This window comes from Rana temporaria, chromosome 8 (genome assembly GCF_905171775.1).
Source record: "Rana temporaria chromosome 8, aRanTem1.1, whole genome shotgun sequence".
NCBI lineage: Eukaryota > Metazoa > Chordata > Amphibia > Anura > Ranidae > Rana > Rana temporaria.
Window position 1 is genome coordinate 185,314,973 of NC_053496.1, and position 14,209 is coordinate 185,329,181.

The following is a 14,209-nucleotide window of genomic DNA, read 5'->3' on the forward strand; positions in this document are numbered from 1 at the left end:
TCAGCATTCTCTGCTCCGCTCCCAGTCTGGAACCAGGCCCGCTAGGAATCCTGGGATTGGCAGCTCTACAAGGAGACCTCCCCCTTTACTAACAATAGAGGCGGGACTACATATCCTGGCATGCCATGCGGCGCAGCAGCGGGCGGCGGATGATGACGTTCCTGCTGCTTATTGGAGGATGGTGGTGATGGGGAATGTGAGCGACTTCCGGGACACATGGGACAGGTGAGAATAAATTATGGCCGCACCCGAAATTGCGCAGGTCATCCCGCGGGGAGATCGCGGGCGGGGAGAATCGAGATCGCGATTCTCTCCGCAATTAATCGTGCAGCTCTATTATCTACAAGGACATAGTTGGCCTAAATACAATAAAGCATACAGTGGGGGTTTTCTAATTTCTTAAATTGTAGCGCTAAAAAATTATACCAAGTGATATAAACAGTAAAAAGTGATATAAACACAGTGTTCAACAATAAATGAAAATGATAATGGACATATATCAGTAAAATATATAGGAAGAAAAAGTCTCTAATGTGGAATATAATAAAAAATGAAAATGGCCGCCACCAAATGGAGAGAGGCTTACCGGAAGTGTTGAATCCTGAAGAACATACGTTCAAAAGGGTCAACCAAGCTTGATATAAATACTGTAAGACCAAATCCTCAGCTGCAGTGATCACACAACATCCAACACACACCAATCCGCTGTCCCCGGGGTAGGTAGGTTTTTGGGTGCTTATGGGCAATGACCCACTGGAGGTCAGACAACAGAACCGAATGGTATTAAAGCGGAGGTTCATCCAAAAAACAAGTATATAACATTACATTCAGTCTACCGTTTTTTTTGGGGGGGGTGTACATATGGTATTATCGGTATTTTCCTCCCGGCTTCTGGGTACTCGCTCCCGTGGGAGTGGGCATTCCTGTGTAGTGCCGCAATGTCATCTGGGACTTTGCCCATATGATTGACGTGCCTGAGAAAAACTCCCCCCGGCGGAAAAGGCGCGTCACGACTTTCCGAAATTAGCCGAAACGCGAGTCAGCTCTATACGGTGTCTGCGCAGTCAGCTCTACACAGGTCCTAGTCTGTGCGCAGGCGCCATATGGAGCCAACTCGCGGTTCGGCTACTTTCTGAAAGTCATGAAGCGCCTTACTACCTGGGGGGAGTTTTTCTCAGGCACGTCAATCATATGGGCGAAGTCCCAGATGACATTGCGGCACTGCACTGGAACGCCCACTCCCGCGGGATCGAGTCCCCGTAAGCCGGAAGGAAAATACAGATAATACCGTATGTACACCAACAAAAAAAAAACGGCATACTGTACATGTTTGAGATAACAAAAAAAAAACGGTAGACTGAATGTAATGTTATATACTTGTTTTTTGGGTGAACCTCCACTTTAAGGAAAAAGGAAGAGCAAATAGCGTAATACAGACATTGTGGACTCCCAATCCAGCGGCAGTGGGTCAATCAAGCTGAGAAAACCAGGATGTGGAACTCTGATGTTGGACACTGGAACTCCCACGGACCAAAGCAGGGCTGAAACTCAGATCACTTAGGGTGCAAGCAGAGAATGCACACAATTGATCGCTGCCACTCTGGGCTACAATATGGCACCATGATGTCACGCCACAAGCTCTACCCAACACGTGTTTCGCGCGATAGTGCCTCCTCAGGGACCTATTCAGTGCTATGAATCATAGACGTGGGCTGGGATTTAATAAAGCTTTTCTAATTAAAACTTTGGCTCAAGCAAAAATTCTAAAACTAACGAGAATGAAGGGAAATTACAAAACGGAGTTGCAGTTGATCATGTACTCTATAACACTCACTACTTTTACATTGTAGCAAATTTTGAGATAGATCAAAGCGGCTGTGCCGCTGGAAGCCCAAATGATAGAGTTACGATTGTCCTATTTTAGTCACACTGTCAGCAGAGAGATCACTGGAGAAGGATTGTGGCCCGGATTCACAGACAGCGGCACACATTTATGCCGCCGTAGCTTATCCCCGTCCTCTGTATTCCCGGGATTCCACACAGGAAGGTCACACCATCCCCCACCATCATCAGGTAGGAGGAGTTGAGGGTCGGGAACATAAAGTGATTGAACACTCTGACATGTGGAGATGATGTGTGGACTCTACAAGATGATATTTTCTATGTGATCTCACATCATAAATACTTCTATGTTACAGATGTTATTTTCTGCCATTCTGTTGGTTTAGGGTGAAGATCTGATGAACATGAAAGTTGAGGATGAAGATCTAATTAACGTGAAAATTGAGAGTGAAGTAGAGGAGGAGGAGGATATATGGGATGATCAGCGATATACGGAGGAGGCTGGAATGACGAGGACATTCATAGAGGAGGACACTCCTACAGAGATCAGCACAGGTGACCCATAATATATTCTTCTCTTATCTCTGCTCTGTTACTGCTCACTGATTGGTCCAGAGAAGGGCGGGAGTTGAGTGATATCAGCCAATAATAGGTTGATAATGGTCCCCTCCCTGTACTGATACCTGTCCTGGGGTTCAGCTGGCAGTATTAGGTTGTGTGTCACTCCTAGTTACAGTAGCACAGATATGATAACACAGATTAAGCCTTTGACCCTCTTGTCTATCAGAGAGCACATGACCCAGTGCCTAGGCTTGTGGTTGTGTAAAGAGCACGCCCCCCCCAGCCCCCATTGGCTCCTGCTCTTCTGACAAGGCTGTGTAAATGTAGAAGTGATCTGGGAGGAGGACCAAAGGTTCTTTGATGGGGGGAAGAGTCCCAGCAGCTGGTTGGGACCTCCACAGAGAACATCTCCTCACTCATATCTACCTGATCCAGATGGAATCTTGATGGAAGTGAACTAACCCTCTCAGATCTATTGATGATGTTTTTCTATTTTTCCAGGACATGCCATAGAGAAACCCTCAAAGGATCGTCTCACTTTATCTCCAGCTTGTAAAACGGAAGATGAGGACATCACAGGAGATCACATGGAGGAACCTGGGAAAGGTTTTTCACCCAAGTCCCGTCCTTCTTCTGAACATCAGAAATCACACACGAGTGGGAAGTTATACGCCTGCTCCGAGTGCGGGAAGTGTTTTCCACGACGATATGACTGTTTTGTTTTACATCAAAGATCTCACACGGGGGAGAAGCCATTTCCCTGCCCTGAGTGTGGAAAACGTTTTACGATAAAGTCAAACCTCGCAAAACATCAAAGAGTTCACACAGGTGAGCGGCCATTTTGCTGCTCTGAGTGTGGGAAATGTTTTTATCAGAAGGCCCATCTTGATTCGCATCTGAGATTTCACACGGGTGAAAAGCCGTATCCCTGTCCTGAGTGTGGAAAATGTTTTGCAAAAAAATCAGCCATTAAAATACATCAAAGAACTCACACGGGTGAGAATGCATATTCCTGCCCCAAGAGCGGGAAACGTTTGTCTCAGAAATCAGACCTTGCTAAACAGCCAAGATCTTACACAAGGAGGAAGGCACATTCCTGCCCTGAGTGCGGGAAAAGTTTTAAACACAAGTCCCATTTTAATGCACATCATAGGACTCACACGGGTGAGAAGCCGTATTCCTGTCCCGAGTGTGGGAAATGTTTTACACAAAAATCAGGCCTTCTAAATCATCAAACAATTCACACGGGTGAGAAGGCTTATCCCTGCCTTGAGTGCGGGAAATGCTTTTCACAGAATGCCCATCTTAAAATACATCAGAGAATTCACACGGGCGAAAAGCCGTATCCCTGTCCTGAGTGTGGAAAATGTTATCCACAGAGATCAGATCTTGTTAAACATCAGCGATCTCACACGGGCGAGAAGCCGTATTCCTGCCCTAAGTGCGGGAAAAGTTTTTCACGCAAGTACGATTTTAACAAACATTGTATTTCTGACACGTGTGAGTAAATATGTAGTTGTATAGTTAGTCTGGTTGGAAAAAGACACAAGTTCATATAGTTCAACCAATAAAATGTATGCATAGCTTCTTAGCGTAGAAAATTCCCTTAATGAAAGTAGTAATAGTCTAGTGTAGTCTGATCTCCTCGGCTCTTCAGCAGAAGCTTCATAGGAAGACATCATGGTGAGAGAGAACTTCGATATGGATGAGAGAGAAGGGGAGATCACATTACAAGACTGACAATTTCTGTGTAGTAGTCATAGGAGAGTGCCACCAGCTGGCATAAAGTGGAAAATATGATATTTCTAGATGTAATATTTTGTATGTAGCTGATTAAAGATGCAAATAAAGTCCTAATCTTGTGTCTTAGTCGTTTTGTTTTACCCGCTTGAGGTTGTTGGAGAAACCAACTCTTTCCCTTCTCATGAATCTCAGGACGTCTGTAGTAGAGTCCAATAATAAGTCCATCAATTCATAGACCCGTCTATCATTCCTCCCGTAATTCCTCCTCTGCACCATCACCACCTCCAACCACATTTCCATCACCACCTCCAACCACATTTCCATCACCACCTCCAACCACATTTCCATCACCACCTCCATCCACATCACCATCACCACCTCCAACCACATCACCATCACCACCTCCATCCACATCACCACCTCCATCCACATCACCATCACCACCTCCATCCACATCACCATCACCACCTCCAACCACATCACCACCTCCAACCACATCACCATCACCACCTCCAACCACATCACCACCTCCATCCACATCACCATCACCACCTCCATCCACATCACCACCTCCATCCACATCACCACCTCCAACCACATCACCATCACAACCTCCAACCACATCACCACCTCCATCCACATCACCACCTCCATCCACATCACCATCTAAACCTCCAACCACATCACCACCTCCATCCACATCACCACCTTCAACCACATCACCATCACCACCTCCAACCACATGACCACCTCCATCCACATCACCATCTAAACCTCCAACCACATCACCACCTCCATCCACATCACCACCTCCAACCACATCACCATCACCACCTCCAACCTCATCACCATCACCACCTCCAACCACATCACCATCACCACCTCCATCCACATCACCATCACCACCTCCATCCACACCCCCATCACCACCTCCAACCACATCACCATCACCACCTTCATCCACATCACCATCACCACCTCCATCCACATCACCATCACCACCTCCATCCACATCACCATCACCACCTCCAACCACATCACCATCATCTCCTTCATCCACATCACCACCTCCATCCACATCATCATCATCACCACCTCCAATCACATCACCACCTCCATCCACATCACTACCTCCATCCACATCACCAACTCCAACCACATCACCATCACCACCTCCAACCACATCACCAACTTCATCCACATCACCTCCATCCACATCACCACCTCCATCCACATCACCATCACCACCTCCAACCACATCACCATCACCACCTCCATCCACATCACCATCACCACCTCCATCCACATCACCATCACCACCTCCATCCACATCACCACCACCAACCACATCACCACCTCCATCCACATCATCATCACCACCTCCAACCACATCACCATCACCACCTCCAACCACATCACCATCACCACCTCCATCCACATCACCACCTCCATCCACATCATCATCATCACCACCTCCAATCACATCACCACCTCCATCCACATCACTACCTCCATCCACATCACCAACTCCAACCACATCACCATCACCACCTCCAACCACATCACCACCTTCATCCACATCACCATCACCACCTCCATCCACATCACCACCACCAACCACATCACCACCTCCATCCACATCATCATCACCACCTCCAACCACATCACCACCTCCATCCACATCACCATCACCACCTCCATCCACATCACCATCACCACCTCCAATCACATCACCATCTCCATCCACATCACCATCACCACCTCCATCCACATCACCATCACCACCTCCAATCACATCACCATCTCCATCCACATCACCATCACCACCTCCATCCACATCACCATCACCACTTTGCCATCACCACCTCCAACCACATCACCATCATCACCTCCAACCACATCACCATCACCACCTCCATCCACATCACCACCTCCATCCACATCATCATCATCACCACCTCCAATCACATCACCACCTCCATCCACATCACTACCTCCATCCACATCACCAACTCCAACCACATCACCATCACCACCTCCAACCACATCACCACCTTCATCCACATCACCATCACCACCTCCATCCACATCACCACCACCAACCACATCACCACCTCCATCCACATCATCATCACCACCTCCAACCACATCACCACCTCCATCCACATCACCATCACCACCTCCATCCACATCACCATCACCACCTCCAATCACATCACCATCTCCATCCACATCACCATCACCACCTCCATCCACATCACCATCACCACTTTGCCATCACCACCTCCAACCACATCACCATCATCACCTCCAACCACATCACCACCTCCTCCTCCATCCACATCACCACCTCCATCCACATCACCATCACCACCTCCAACCACATCACCATCACCACCTCCATCCACATCACTACCTCCATCCACATCACCACCTCCAACCACATCACCATCACCACCTCCAACCACATCACTATCACCACCTCCATCCACATTACCATCACAACCTCCAACCACACCCCCATCACCACCTCCATCCACATCACCACCACCAACCACATCACCACCTCCATCCACATCACCATCACCATCATAGTCTCCAACCTCAAGATATTTTGCATTTTCTTTTTTTCAGCTCTCTGATTCTTCCAGTAACCCCAAGGAAACAAACCCCATTACTATATTTATATTCTTTTACTGAACAAGATTGCTGTGTGTATACAAACTACATTATCGGGAAAAACAATACAAGGCATACAGTGTACTATAAATATACATACATACACACAGTTTAATCCTTTACTAGCTGAAGAAAAGGAACAATCATCTCTTTAGCTGACGCGTTTCACATTGTTGTACAATGCTTAGTCTGCTATGACTAAGCATTGTACAACAATGTGAAACGCGTCAGCTATATCATCCCACCGTTTGCTGTTTTTCTGTTTGTGCAGTGTTTTTTTTACTGGATTAAAGGCTTTTATTGTTTTTTACATTTATCGGAGTGCGGCTGTTCATACCTTTTTGCTTCCATTTATGCTTCATGCATTGCCTGCACCCATTGGATTCCACATTCATCACCGAAGTGCACTCATCTGGAGCGGCGGTCTCTTTCCCCAAATCATCAATTTTACCTCTGTTATAGCTGGTCCATAATTTCCTTAATGAACAGGACTTACAGTAATAAGTGATCCCAGGAAAACAGATTCTTGGTCTTGACAGTCTCTCTCTTTTTTTTTTATTAGATAATTTTATTGATTTTTTTTTTTGCAAACATACAAAACAAAAGGTCAAGAGGACATACAAATATACAAAAGTATATATAGCAAGCGTTGTAATTGAGCATTTACGCCGAATACGGCTGGACGTAATTTACGTTAACGTCGAAACCAATGACGTCCTTGCGACGTCATTTGGAGCAATGCACGCTGGGAAAATTTGCAGACGGCGCATGCGCTGTTCGATCGGCGCGGGGACGCGCCTGATTTAAATAGTACACGCCCCCTAGCCGCGGAATGTAAATTCCGCCGGGGGATTTACGATACGCCGCCGCAACTTTAGAGGCAAGTGCTTTCTGAATAAAGCACTTGCTTCAAAAAATTGCTTCAAAAAATTGCGGCGGCGTAACGTAAATCAGATCCGCTAACCTATCTGAATCTAGCCCCTTACCTATATCCCTGAGTGTATGTATGACATATACGTGTGCCTCCATCTCACCTCCTTTCCTTATACCCATTCCTCAAAAAGAACCGAACGGCAGGAAAAAGGCGTTCCATAATCCTTGAAGGGTTTTTACCACAACAAACAAACATGTATCTGGGAACAGCTGAACAAAACCAAAAAATAAGAGCCCAAACGAATAGCCTCTGCATGCCAAGATACTGTAATGCCGCATACACACGATTGGACATTCCGACAACAAAACCGTGGATTTTTTTTCTAACAGATTGTTCGCTCAAACTTGTCTTGCATACACACAGTCACACAAATGTTGTCAGAAATTCCGAACATCAAGAACGCGGTCACGTACAACACTACGACGAGCCGAGAAAAATTAAGTTCAATGATTCCGAGCATGCGTAGGATTTGTGTGCGTCGGAATTGCATACAGACAATGGGAATTTCCGACAAGAACTTTGTCGGAAAAATTGAGAACCAGCTCTCAAACATTTGTTGTTGGAAATTCCGACAGCAAATGTTCGATGGAGCCTACACACGGTCAGAAAATCCGACCAAAAGCTCACATCGAACGTTTGTTGTTGGAAAGTACGACCTTGTGTACGCGGCATTAGGATATGATTATTGCTTGTAGTGAGGTTGGGGGAACCACCAATAGTTAGCAACCTATACTAAGTTAAATCTTTTCTCAAGTAACAGTACTACATGGGTGCTCAACCTGTGGCCCTCCAGCTGTTGCGAAACTACAAGTCCCATAAGCCACTCACAGTTACAATCATGTCTCCCAAAGGCAGAGGCATTAAGGGACTTGTACTCCCACAACAGCTGGAAGGCCACAGGTTGAGGAAGTTCTTCCACCAAGAATTCTATTTTGCACTGGTTGCAATGGAGCCAGCCTGGGAGCGGCAGCCTCTCTTTAACTTCTATAGTGGAGCTTTAGTGTGGTTCCAAGGCAGAGTACCCCATTTTTGCTGTATCTAAATAGCCAGTAGCCCCATCCAGTAGTTTTCTGCAGGTATTGTGGTGGATGATGTCTCCACGTCCTGGCCCCATCCTGCGCGTTTCGTCAAAGGTTGATGTCCTCCTCTGACACAACCTTGTGAATCAGAGCAGAAGAAGGATAAGCCCTGGCAGTTGTAAAATTTATTTTTGAAGTGCCAAGGTAACCAATTTTCAAATCCTAAGGATTTACAGGGGAGGGAATAGGGGAGTCACATGGAAAACATTCTAACGAGGGACTTGATCAAAGAATGGGAAGCCAGTGGTCTGTGGAACCTTATCACATGCACAGAAAGCTGACCCTTGATGTTACTATGGGTTGAAGGTTGACCCAGACCAATTTTCAAAAAGACCAGCATTAAGAGATCACAGGACAAAAGGTTCTTAATCTTGGCAGGCTATGTTCAATATCCAGGGCTGGTGCAAGGATTCATGACACCCTAGGCGAAACCTAATTTTGCCGCCCCCTGGCTCCACACCTGGCGAATGACTAATGAAGTGCCCATCAAATGCAGCCCACCAGCCCCCATCAAATGCAGCCTCACCAGCGCCCATCAATGCAGCCTCACCAGCGCCCAACAATGAAGCATCATCAGCGCCCATCAATGCAGCCTCGCCAGTGCCCATTAATGCAGCCTCACCAGCGCCCATCAATGCAGCTTCACCAGCGCCCATCAATGCAGCCTCACCAGCGCCCATCAATGCAGCTTCACCAGCGCCCAATAATGCAGCCTCACCAGCGCCCATCAATGCAGCTTCACCAGCGCCCAATAATGCAGCCTCACCAACGTCCATCAATGCTGAAGAGAGTAGGAACACCAGTGGCCAGGCACCCTTGGCAGCAGAGCGCCCTAGGTGGCTTCTTAGTTTGCCTAGTGGTAGCACCGGCCCAGTCAATTTCTATAATGAAGCCTTATGCCGCGTACACACGATCGTAAATTCAGACAAGAAAAGTTTGATGTGAGCTTTTGGTCGGAAATTCCCACCATGTGTAGGCTCCACCAGACATTTTCTGTCGGAATTTCCAACAACACAAATTTGAGAGCTGGTTCTCATTTTTTCCGACAAGAAAAGTTAGTGTCGGAAATTCCGATCGTCTGTTTGCAATTCCGGGGTGCAAAAAAAGACGCATGCTTAGAATCAAGCAGAAGAGCCGAACTGCCTATTGAACTTAATTGATCTTGGCTCGTCCTACGTCTTGTACATCTCCATAGTTGCCAACATTGCAAAAAAAAAAAAAAGGGACACTTTTTTGCTTGTAGGTGGAGCCTTATTATAATTAGGGGCGGGGCATTCGTTTGTGGGCGTGGCATAGCGTAATAGAAAAATGCGGTGTGCAAAGCGAAAAATAGGCATGGTTTACATGGGATAGTGGGTGTGGCTTGAATGGGCATGGCTTGGAAGGGGGTGTGGTTAGAGTCTGAGATGATGAAGGGATGGAGGGAGAAGGAAAGAAAGAAAGAGAGAAAGGGAGAAAGAAAGATGGATGGAGGGACAGCAGGCCCAGATACATTAACCAAATCTGTGCTGTTAACAAAATAACAAATGGATATGCAAATGTTGCTAAATCAAGTAAATGGTGAATAAAGTGCTAAGTGCACAATAATTATTTAACAAGTGAATCCATAATCCATAATATATCCTTAAAGTCCATTTAAATATAACTAAATTACTAAAAATATCCATGTGACATCAAACTTGTGCTCCCCCCATGTGTGAAGCTGCTCATCTCAGGGCATGCAACTACACAATTAAGTTTAGTCAAAACACGCAAGCGATCCACCTGGCAGTGCACACCAGTGCCTGTGCTGCTGAGGCCGCCTAGTAGGTAAGGGAAGCCTGACTGGACCGCCGGATAACGTGCGGGGGAGATGTCGGCGGGCGGCTGACAGCTGTGTCTCGTCTCGGCTGAGCTCGTCACGTGACCCGGCTGAGGAGGGGGGGAGACTCCAGGCGCGTGCATGCGCCAGCACGCCGCCCGCCATCCGAATTAGCCAATGGGACAGACAGGCCAGCTCTGTCTGTCAGGGCCGCTGTTAGAACTCATGGGGCCCCTGTACAGCCTACCTGACGGGGCCCCCTTTGATCCTGCCCCTCCCTGAAAGTTGAGGGGGGGGATATGATGCAACAGTTGTGGAAGTCGAAGGTGACTTCAGAACTGCTCGTATCACTTCCACATGAAACCAGACAGTTGCTTTTACAAATATACACACACTCCTGGCTGCAGACCACAGCTGGAAATGTGTGTATGTGTTTAAAAAGACATGCTTGCAGCAAGGCCCCAGCTCTGATATAAAATGCCATGGTTAAAGGGTTGGGGGCTGTAAAAGTGCAGTTTAGCTGTGAATTTTTACTGCTCCAAAAACACAAGTGTACAGTAGCATCTCACAGTGCCTTGTGATCTTTAGGCCTCGTGCACACATTTTTTACTGTTTCCAAGCACCCCTTCCTGTTATCCTATGTGTCTATGTGGCAAAAAAAAACATGGCCAGTGCATCCAGGGACAGCAGTTCTTTGACCAAAAAAATGCTTGACGCATGCAAATACTCCTAAACTCATGTTAACATTAGGTACGTTTACTGCTTAAGTGATAATTCATTTCAGTGACCAGAAAAATGTATTATGTTGGCCAATCAAATGAACGCCCAAGTGCTTGATGGCTGTAAGTGAGCATAAACGCTTGTAAAAGTTTTAGGCACTTTTACAAGTGTCAGGCATTTTTTTCTGGCAAAAGGCTGCTGCCAAGAGGAGGATCGTTTTTAAAGCATCCTGTGTGCATGAGGCCTTTTACCATTAGGATAATCATTGGCACAGGAGGTGCTCTATGGCTCTGTCAAAGTGTGTCACATGCTGTTGGGTGCCGATTTTGCTATGGCTGTACAATGGTACAATTTGTAACACACAGTACAGCCATAAAGTAACAAAGTCAGCACACAACATGTGACACACTTTGACAGAGCCATAGAGCACCTCCTGTGCCAATGATTATCCTATGCTGAGAATCATAAGGCAATGTGAGGATGTGGATGATTTTATTATAATGGGTGTTGTAACACCTCAATTCACTCACCCAGTGCTGCCCAGTGCCTGCCACACTACATGCCACCGGCGCCAGGATTAGCATTACCTCCCTGTAAGCCATGTCACATCAGTCTCTGAGACAGCAGCACGGGTCTGTACAGATCACTCCGCCGAGCATCAGTAAAGTAGAGCAGTGGCCTGGCAAACACTAGAGAATGTGACTAGGCTCAGGTTGTATACCTCCGCCCGAAAATGAAAAAATAGTCCCTACTCAGCTTTCACCTCATGAGCTCCTGATAGGGACCAGGGGAAATATATTCCTGCACCCCCTAAGCAAGTAGGAGGAGGGGTGTAATTCAGTGAGCCCTATTTTTCTTCTTTTTTTTTTTTTTAAGAAGAAATGCACTATAAAGCACTGGAAGCTGCACCTGCTTTCCCCACTAGCCGGGACAAGTCCCGGCAGGCTAAATTAGCCGGGACTAAGTCCTATTTCACGGGACTGTCCCTTTAAAAACGGGACAGTTGGCAAGTATGCATCTCCGCGTTCTTGACGTTCGAAATTTCCAACAAGATTTGAGTGACCGTATGTATGCAAAACAATCAGGTGAGGAGACTTTCTGATTAGTATCCTAGAGCGGTGATTTCTCTTTTTCATGTATGAATAAAATCCATTAACGAATGCATCGGAAAACTAAATTTTCCAGTGTGCACATGTCTGTTTACAACCCAGGTTTTTGTTGAAACTGAAGGCCAAAAGGTTCATATCTGTGACACAGTTTCTGGAACACTTTTGGGTGTGGAGACCTCTCCCGTGTTTTAGTGCCAGCGGAAGATGTCTGCCTGCTAATTGTCAGTAAACAGCGGACAAGTCTGTACTGTGAAGTTCTGCTCAGAACAGGATCTTTTCTGTAAGTTGCGAGGTGGGGCCTCCGTGGATTGGACTTGTTTTTCCAGCACATCCCACAGATACTCAAAAGAATAGAGACCTCGAAAATTTGAAGGCCAAGTCAATACCTCAAACTTGTGTTCCTGAATGATTTTTGCAGTGCGGTGGGGTGCAATATCCTGCTGAAAGAGGCTGCTGTCATCAGGGAATACCATTTCCATGAAGGGGTGTCCTTGACCACCATCAACGTTTAGATAGGTGGTATGTTTAATAGTAACATCCACGTGAATGGAAGGACCCAAGGATTACCAGCAAAACATTGCCCAATGCATCACACTGCCTCCACCGGCTTTCCTTCTTCCCATACTGCACCCTGGTGCCATCTTTTGCCCAGTTAAAGCGGGGGTTCACCCTAAAAACAATTTTCTATCATTACATTGAGCTCACTCTCGACATTGACAGTATGCCGTTTTTTGTTTTTTTGCCGTACATACCTCGTATAGCTATTTTCTTACCCGGCTTCCGGGTAGTGAATCCCGCGGGAGTGGGCATTCCTATGTAGCAGTTAGTGATTGACGTGATGACAAAAACTACCACCCCCGTCGCATAAGGAGCTGCACGAGTTGCCGTAAGAAGCCGAACATCGGTGCGCAGGCGCCGTATAGCGCCGACTCGACGTTCGGCTTCTTTCGGCAACTTGTGAAATCGGCATACTGTCAATGTCGAGAGTGTTTTTAGGGTGAACCCCTGCTTTAAGTGACACACCCGGCCATCCACATGATGGAAACGAAAACGTCATTCATCAGACCAGACCACCTTCTTCTATTGTCCATGGTCCAGTTCCGATGCTCATGTGCCCATTGTAGGCACTTCTGGCTGTGGACACGGGTCAGCAAGGCACCCTAACCGGTCTGCGGCTACACAGCCCCCATACACAGCAAACAGCGATGAACATTTTTTCTTGCTTTCAACACATCAACTTCAAGGACAACATGTTCACGTGCTGCCTAATATATCCCAATGACTTTCAAATGCCATTGTAATGAGATAATAAATGATATTCACAGTCAGTGGTCATAATGTTATTGCTGATTGGTGTACAATACATACATATAGCACAAGGCCGTGATCACAATACAATGTTACTCAGGGCTGAAGTTCCTCTGAGCTCCACAAGATGACGATCTCACTTCTACCCAGACAGAAAGTCTCACTCTCTATGGAAGACAGGAAGTGATGTCAGGTACAGACAGGAAGTGATAGCAGGCATAAAAGGAAGTTCCGGGTGAGAGGTGAGGCGGGAGGAAGTAGGAGACATTGCTGGAAGTGGCAGCAGAGGAGGTAATAAGATATTATTTTCTATTTGCACAGATTGGGGTATAGGGAGTTCTAGGGCTAGATTCAGGTAGCCCTGCGTAATATTGTGCGGGCGTAACGTATCTCCGATACGTTACGCCGCCGTAAATTAGGGCGCAAGTTCCGT

At 46.6% G+C, this 14,209-nt stretch overlaps 1 pseudogene; it reads left to right on the top strand.

The window, feature by feature from the left end:
* The first annotated feature begins 2,037 nt into the window (after positions 1 to 2,037).
* Positions 2,038 to 14,209, top strand: part of LOC120910618 — a 44,199-nt pseudogene continuing 32,027 nt past the window's right edge.